Source organism: Carassius carassius, chromosome 12, assembly GCF_963082965.1.
Source record: "Carassius carassius chromosome 12, fCarCar2.1, whole genome shotgun sequence".
NCBI classification, from domain to species: domain Eukaryota; kingdom Metazoa; phylum Chordata; class Actinopteri; order Cypriniformes; family Cyprinidae; genus Carassius; species Carassius carassius.
The window spans coordinates 14,340,715-14,348,158 of record NC_081766.1 but is presented as its reverse complement, the minus strand read 5'-3'; positions in this window follow the sequence as shown (position 1 = coordinate 14,348,158).

Below are 7,444 nucleotides of genomic sequence, written 5' to 3'. Positions count from 1 at the left end.
ATGTTTATTAATAAAAAATGTGTATGACGTGAGTTGTTTTGCTTCAGTTATTTTATTGTTAAAAACAATAAAATATGCTTTACCGTCCACGAAAAAGTAACAGCTTGCTTCAGGCCATTTTTCCTCCAGGTTTGTTTTCAGTACTAAAAATAAATGAAATAAAATAACAAAGCATATATACAAAAATGCACTTGCAACCACATAGACAAATACACAAACAAACGAAATTAATTAATAAAATACAAAAATACAAACAAAAATACAAACCTACCAAAATAACCCCCCCCTCCCCAGGCCAAGGTTCCAGCAGGACATTTTACCACAATACACCACAAGATGTCAGTGTGTGCTTTGTACATTTCCCATTGTGTGTAGAATTCACCTAAACGTCGTTACAGTACATCTCTTTTATGAGTTATAAAAAAACTATAAATACAGATTTCCTCTCTTATGCCTTATTTTGGACGCAGCCATTGGTTCTAAATACATATTTGGCTTATTGCCCTATCTGAATGACTGTTCAAATAATTTAGAAAAATACTATAACGTGAAACAGGCCTCTTTGGTTCCATTTGGGCAAACATTGTTATGATGTCAATGTCCTTTTCCCAAAAAAGGAAATACTTTTTTTGAGTTACAGCAGAACAACAGAACAGTTAAATGATTCTTCCTTGCATCATAAACCAAACATGACAATTTAGAAGCACTTGCAAAATGGCATTGGCTTAAATGAACGTTCACCCCATAGGAGCTAATTCGGTTGCATCATGGTTATCCAATAGTTGGCAATATTGTTATCCAATCCAATATTTTTCTTATATTTATTTCCACCTGAGAAAATAAAGCACACCAGCTGGTCATTTAAGACCTGTTCCGTGCCTCTCTAGGCAGTAGTTCATGGTGGGTCTCTGTTTGGGGGCACTGCAGAGAGCTCATGCCTCAAACAGGAGGGAAACAGAACAGCAAGCCAACAATAACACTCACTGAGCACTTAGCTTGAACAAAGACAAAACCAGGGCTGCCAGTATATTCCAGAGGGCACTGCAAAACCAAACTATATTCCTATAGATACAGCTATCAGTGCACTCTCTATCAAAATGAGTCTTTGTAGGAGACATGAATAGCAAAGGGCCTGTGTTCCTTTATGCCTAATGAAATATTTCTGCAATAAAAAATGCATTTAAAATTGATTTATTTTCCACTGCATAACAGACAGGTTAAGAAATATGAAAATGTCTTATCAAGACATAACAAGACAATTTTACATGCCATATCGCTGTGGATTTTTCCCAGCAACCCACCAAAGCTCATATGTAACCTCACATCAAGGACAAGACGTCAAAGATTGGGTGCTCAAATATCTCAGAAAAACAGTGGAAGTGCTCAACTGGTTTTCTTTCCCTGCAGAAACAATGTAACTGATAGTGTACAGTTGGCATGGACTTTGACTTGTGTGAAAGTAAGATTTGCTGTATTCTGTGTAAGTGTGCAAGAACACACATGCACTGAATGAATAGATACAGAGACATCTAAAATATTCTTTCTCTGTCGTTGCTCTTTATCTTTTTCAGTTGTTTCTCTATAATGTTGGTCAGTATCCATTTGACAAATAATTCATCATGTGCATGAAAAGTACAATATAACTGCACAGTGCTGCCACAATTATACGCTATACAAAGATAAAACAAAATCTGGTTGGGAAGTTTCATTGTAAATTGCTGTTGAGCTGATTTACTGTTGCTCCTTATTGCACCCCTTGTATCAGCTTGAAAAACATGGTTGAATGACATCATCTCTTTTTTGAAACTATGATTTCAGCCAGCTGAGTTCTGGCAACTATGAGTTCTTGCCATTATGTCAGCTGTTATTGTTAAAACAATCCTTTATATTGTTAAAACAAGGTTGGCTGTTAACATCTCCTTTCATTGCTGTGACAAGAGAATGACATTTTATTGCTTATTTATGATATACATTTTTTAGTCATTGTTTAATTTTATAGGTTTTGCATGTCATCATATTGTGTCATTCCTATAAACAGTTGTAGTGGTGGATGATGATATCGCCAAGTAATAATCTTCTGTGTTAATAGTATGAATATTTGTAAATGCCATCTGTTAGTTCTATTTTTGTAGTGCAATTCTATATATGGTACTGAGAGCTCTTTTCTTTTCTGGCATACATGTGAATTGAGGGAGAAAAAAGATGTTGGAATGCCAATAGTATTGTTAAACACTTATTCTGTTCTCACTGAAATTCATACCTACAGTGCAACCCTTTGTTATGATGTATCAAAAGGTTCTGGAGATAGATTCAGACATGTATATGTATATTAATGCATTTGGCTTTAATCCAAAGCAATTTACAATGCATTTAAGGTATGCATGTTTTCTTTTGGAGCAACGCTTAATTCATAGAATGCTAAAGACATCTTTATTTTGGTGACAATATGGTGTTGTAATGAATGCAACATTTAAACAAATATCCAAATGTTCTGAAAATACAGGCCATTGCCACTTCCTGTCTAAACCAGACAACTGACCAGCCCAGCGCACCATCATTTTAATCACTGCAAGCAATAGAGCTCCTGTTCCATTCGGTTTACACCACATTAAAAATTCCCTTTGATGCAACATGACATTTTACAACATTCAACATTAGTTTGTGCGTTATTCCACACTGCACTTTATAATTCACATTTATTTGAATTGCTTTGGTTTCAACCGTGCAGCGCTCTGGCCAGAACAGCATCAAATACAGTTTGTGTTTAATAAATGTTTTTATTTATAAATACTGTGAATTCTGACATATTACTTGTTTTACATACGGTTTTCACAAACTGCTACTTTTTTGGCCTACTGTATAGTCAGAAAGTATATTCAAATGCAGCCAGTCTCTGCGTTACCAGTGATTCTCAATAAATCAGTTTAGTGAATGACTGAAAATGATTGAATGTCTCACTCATAAAGACAGCCACTTGCTTGTTCCTGTCATTTCAATAGGAATCTATGTGTAGCAATTTACAAATAATCAGTATTTAAACAAAAGTATAGCACAATGCTGTTTCTCCATTTAGCCAATATATCTGTGTTAAACAGATACTCAGGGCCATTGAGAATGTCCTGTAAATAAATCTGATGTGTGAAATCCTTTTCCACACTGTTAGAACTCCATTATCTTTGTCTTGCCAAAGACAGAAAATGGCCAAGCCACAAAATAATAATTTATTGATAAAAAAAACACACTATATTTAGATTTCTTAATTTGGTTATATATTCCCACATGTGGTTTTTAATATATATTTTTTATAGGTTATACGTTGGGTAGATTGAGGTCATCTTATCAATCATTTGGCATTAAAATCATGATGAGAAGAACACCGCACTGCATCATGGTGGTCCAGCTGATACTGAGGTCCATCACTGATATCAGCTTGAACTGTAAGAAAGTAAATCAAGGATTACTTGTGGATTGAAGGATAAACAGACAGTTAATCATAGCATTAGGCTGAGCTAATTTCTCTGAACCATATGAATCTTTTAAAGGAATATTTGATATTTGTGTTAATGAATTTTGGCATAGAGACTCCAGAGGTCTTTTTTGGTGATCTCCATTCATGAGCTTTAAACATATTCGTATTCGTTTGAAATACAATTGTTTTTATTAGAGTTCTCATCACAGCACAGCAGTTTAAGTGAGTGCATCAGAGGTTTGTTTTCTTTGTGTTCCAGGGAATCCTGTTGAGGGACTCATGATAGTAAGGGAGGTCTTTATCACTTTTTCTTTTTCATGTTCAAGCTGTAGTCCAGTGCTTTTATGTAGTACTGAGAGGGTTGTTGTGCTTGGAGGTTCCCCTTTTCTGTATTTTTTCTTCCTACTCTGACATCTTATAAGTCAAAAACATGAAAGCAAGGATTTAATTGTTACTAGAATTTGCCATGTATCATAATTGTTGAGCAGGCTTCTCTGTCACCTGAGTCTTATTTAATCACAATTGTTAGCAAGTAAACAATGAAGCAAGAAATGATGTCAGAATAGGTTGATATTCTACAGCATGAAATAAAGAGTTGTGTTTTAGGGCTGGCCTATAATAGCATGTGTTGTGTACAGTACCATATTAATGTACTAATGTATTAGTTTTGATTGCAAATCTATTTAAATAATCATTACATCAGTAAAGAGTCAAAAATTTGATTCCATGACAGGATGAAATTTAGCTTAATCATGTTAAATATTAAGTCATGTTACAGAAAACTTAATATTGTATTTTTGTTTCAATAAAATTGGTTTGAGATCAAACTACAATTGGTGGAAAGTTTTGGAACATCATAAACAGAAATGTCTGAAAAAACTAACAAAAACATTTCACAAATCATTCGTGACATTAACAAACACCCTCCCTAACTGTATGCAACAATGCTTTCTAAAGAAATAAATGTATTTTGGATGATCTTAAAATTGTTGTCAAGAACATATCACCCTATTACAGTTGCATTATTTCTTCCTAACAAATGAAGCTGTAAGTGTGCATCAAACTTCTGTTCTTTTTATTAGCATTTATCCTACAAGTTTGGGGTCAGTAAGACTTTATTTCTTTATTTGTAATAAATACATATTTTTATTTTGCGATGATGCATTAAATTGATTAAAAGAGACAGTTTACAAAATAATTGTATTTCAACTAAATGCTGTTCTTTTGAACTTTCTGTCCATCAGAGAATCCTGAAAAAAAATCCTTACACAGAAGAAGCCCAACTGTTTGCACCATTGATAGTAAGGAATGTTTATTGAGCACCAAATCAGCATATTAAAGTAATTTCTGAAGGATACCAGGAATAAATTATAATTTTTTTTTATTATTAAAATTGAAGACTGTTTCACAATATTACAGTTTTTATGTTAGTTTGCTCAAATAAATGCATAATAACCACTCACTTCAAAAAAAAAAAAAAAAAAAAAAAAAAAAAGAATGGTCCCAAACTTTTGAATTGAACATTTGCAAACACGTTCCATTCACAGTGTTCTTTATTTAAAATAAATAAATATAATAAAAAAGGCAAAGGAAAATTTGTTACAAAGTGACCAGACAATAAACTCTCAGTTTATACGGACTGCTTAGTGATGGCAGTGAACTGGTTCTGCATGTGACAGAAGGTGAATGAATATTCCTTGATATCCATTGCTCCCCACTGAAAATACTTTTAATTTTTCATTGCTCCCCTGAATAATTCAATAGTATGTTTCCTGTCATTATTTTTTATTTTCTAACCAAAATGTTCAGTTCCACATTTCAAGATTATATAGATTGTGATGAATCTTTTGACCAAACTAAACACATTTACACATGCACACAACGTTATACATTAAACACAATGGTTTTAAAAAATATAAACAAAAGTTATATATAGAAGCCATTGGCTTTAGTGAACTGGTCCTCTGACTACAGGTTTGTCATTTGCACATTTCATTGGGACAGTATTTACGTCCTAAACAGAGCGCACGGTAATAAAGTTGTTATTCTGTGACTAAGTACTACCAGTTTGCAAGAACATCATTGGGTGGAGCACACAAAGGCTCAGCAAAGATGTGCATGGTTTGGCAGTAGAGCTTTTCTTTCTTCTACTCTTCAGTTATAACAATAATTGTCCACTAAATATGAATATGCATTTTAATTAATTCATTAAGTAATTATAAATTGAATTAGCATAAAACTAGATTAAGGCCAACATACATAAAAACTGCAAAAGCTTGTGTTTTCATATCATTTTACTGAGCTCAGTCTGTGTGAAAAGTATCCTTAAACTCACAAACAGCCTGAATGGCTCCTCCATTAAAAATCAAATAGTGTGCACAGGTGAGAAGAAATACGTAAGATTCCAGATATTCATTTACCTTATTCGTCTGGTTTCTTGCATACTTTTTTTTTAAATCATTTTTTTACTTTTGTACAGATACTACGCAATTTAAAATGATGCAGTTTCCATTGACTTTTATTTATCTAATGTTTCTTTATGCACTTTGTCTCATACAGTATATGAAATAAGTTTGGTGATACTGACAAATTATTGAAGTGTCTTTCTGCAAAACTGAAAAAGAAGTTATGAAAAAGCATTTGTCCATTTTATTAAAGTGAAGTGACATGTGGCCAAATATGTGCTCTGCATTTAATCCATCCAAGTGCACACACACAGAGCAGTGGGCAGCCATATTGCTGCCTTGCTCAAGGGTCTCACATCAGTCATGGTAATGAGGGTGATAGAGAGTACTGGTTATTCACTACACCCACCAACAATTCCCACTGGACCTGAGAATCAAACCTGCAACCTTCATGATACAAGTCCAACTCTCTAGTCACTAGGCCATGGCTAACTATAGGAAGTCTATAATTATTAAGGCTATAATTGAGGGTATTAAATAGGAACATTGCCCTGGGCCCTGTTAAGAAGGGGTTCCAATAAGGTCCATTCATTATTGGTTTATTTCAGGAGTGTTCAGTCCTCCTCCTGGAGGGCGAATGTCCTACAGAGTTTAGTTCCAAACTGCTCCAGCACACTTGCCTGGAAGTTAGTGAGTCTAGAAGACCTTGATTAGCTGGTTCAGGGGTGTTTAATTAGGGCTGGGGCTCAACTCTGCAGGACCGTATAGGTTGCAAAGTCATGTTATAATGTCAGACATTTCCTTTATATACAATTTAACCCCAAAGGGATAATATATGCCTGGACACAGTAAACATCTCCCTTATGGACCAAAGAATGCATAAGCAGTAACACTCAATTCCAAGAAAACCTGCAAATTCACAGTTCAGCGGAAGAAGGGAGGAGAGTTGAAGGGGGAGCGGGGTCATATGTGTGTCACGTTGTTCTTACTCAGCTTCCACTTGCCAAAGAAAATGATATGCCTCTGAAGGGCTTCTTAACTTGGCTTTACACACATGCTGGCAAATGGGCTCTTTGGACTCAAATACTGCACAAGTGTATCTGTATAATGAATAAGACATAACAAATACATATAATACAAAAACCATGTCTCACTGACTTTCTACACCTAAGCTGTTAATTACAAAAGTTAGTTAATGTTTTAATCTCCACCTAGGATTGTTATGTTATAGTTGATTTTATGATTTTATTTTTAAAAAATAAAAAACTGCATCCAGTACAACATGGCAAGCTAGGCTATACATATATATATATATATATATATATATATATATATATATATATATATATATATATATATATATATATATTACAACTAGCCAACTAATGACAAACTAATTAGTCTTATTACATGCCTGCCTGTCCAGAATACTTAAACCTGATTGGTCAGTAGTTTCTGAATAATTATTGTTGCCCACACTGTTAAAAATGTATTGTTTTTTTACAGGAAACTCCTGGCAACTAATTGCCGTGAATTTACAGTGAGTAATATACAAGAAACATACTGTTGA